Below are 1,752 nucleotides of genomic sequence, written 5' to 3'. Positions count from 1 at the left end.
ACTTTTGTGCTTCAAAGGACACCATCAAGAAAGTGAGAAGACAATCCACAGAATGGGAGAAAATTGTTGCAAGTCATATACTTGATAATGGACTTGTACCTAGAATATCTAAAGAATTATTGCAACTCAAAAATGAAAAGACAAATAGCTCAATTTAAAAATGGGCAAAGGATCTGAATAGACATTTCTCTAAAGAAGGTATGCAAATGGCCAATAAGCTCATAAAGAAATGCTCAATATCATTGGCTATCAGAGAAATGTGAGTCAAAACCTCAATGAGATACCACTTCACACCCACTAGGATGGCTATAATAATAATAAAAAATATAATAACAAGTGTTGGCAAGGATGTGGGGAAATCGGAACCCCCATACATTTGCTGGTGGGCGTATAAAATGGCGTAGCTGTTTTGGAAAGCAGTCTGGCAAGTCCTCAAATAGTTAAACAGCAAGTTACCATATGACCCCATAAGTCCAGCCCAACCCAAGATAAATGAAAACATGTCCACACAAAAGCTTGTACATGAACATTCATAGAAGCATTATTCATAATAGCTAGAACATAAAAACAACCCAAATTCTATCAACTGATAAACAGGTAAATAAAATGTGGTCTATCCATACAGTGAGATATTATGTAGCTGTAAAAAGGAATGAAGTACTAGTACAACATGGATAAGCCTTGAAAACTTTATGCTAAATAAAAGAAACCAGTCAAAAAGGACCAATATTGTATGATTCAATTTAAGTGTACTGTCTAGAATGGGCAAATCTAGAGAGACAGAAAGTAGAGTAATGCTTCCCTAGAGCTGGAGGTGATGGGGGGATTGGTAATGATAGCTAAAGGATGCTGAATTTTGTTTTGTTTCTGAGTAATGAAAATATCTATAGCTAACTGTGATGCACAACTCTATGAACATACTAAAATCCATTGAATTGTGCACTCCAAATGGATGAAGTATATGCTATGTGAATTATATCTCAACAAAGCTGTTAAAAGTACTGTTCAAGTTTTCTTCATCCTTCTGAAGACTAAAGCTGTTGGCCCAGTAGCCTTCTCGGAACCCAGCATATCCCTCTGTGGCCATTTAGATGCTGCAGATCAAACATCATGCTACTCAGCCCCCTTTGCATCCAGATGTAGCCAATCTCCCAGCCTCGACCTCACCTTCACCTCAAGGATGAATTCAGCAGTCCTTTCTGCTCCCTGGACCAGACTCCACTTCTAAAAAGTATCCTGGAACTTCAAAGATTGCATACAGCTAATCCTGCAGCTGCCACAGGACAGCTGCCAATGGAAGACCCTGGGAATGTCCTCCAACCTGGTCCGATATTGTTGCTCACTCTGAGGCTGAGTGGACACTCATCTGCAGGCTCAAAGAAACCCAAAAGGTCAGTGGAGGTTTCATCATCTCCTTAACCCAAGAAACGACTCCATGCACCTGCCTGTACGGGGCCCCCAAGGCCAGAGGAAAGACTCTGATGCCTTCCCAGGACGACCCATGAGGCACATTTCCATTTCCCCTCATTCCTGGCTACAGAAATCTCTGTTACCAGGCCATAGCCTTGGATGGGCCCTGGAGGCTGGGTCAGCTGCCTCATTGGATCCTCAGAGCCACGGAGTGTCCTTCATATGGTCCAGACCCCAATCAGGTTGAGATAGAGACAGAGATAGAGATGACAGAGATAGAAAAAGAGAGAGATGGCCGAGTGGCGCGTTGGTTAAGAACTGGCTTGGGACGCCAGAGGGCCC

This window comes from Hipposideros armiger, unplaced genomic scaffold (assembly GCF_001890085.2).
Source record: "Hipposideros armiger isolate ML-2016 unplaced genomic scaffold, ASM189008v1 scaffold_561, whole genome shotgun sequence".
NCBI lineage: Eukaryota > Metazoa > Chordata > Mammalia > Chiroptera > Hipposideridae > Hipposideros > Hipposideros armiger.
Note: the sequence above shows the minus strand (reverse complement) of the source record.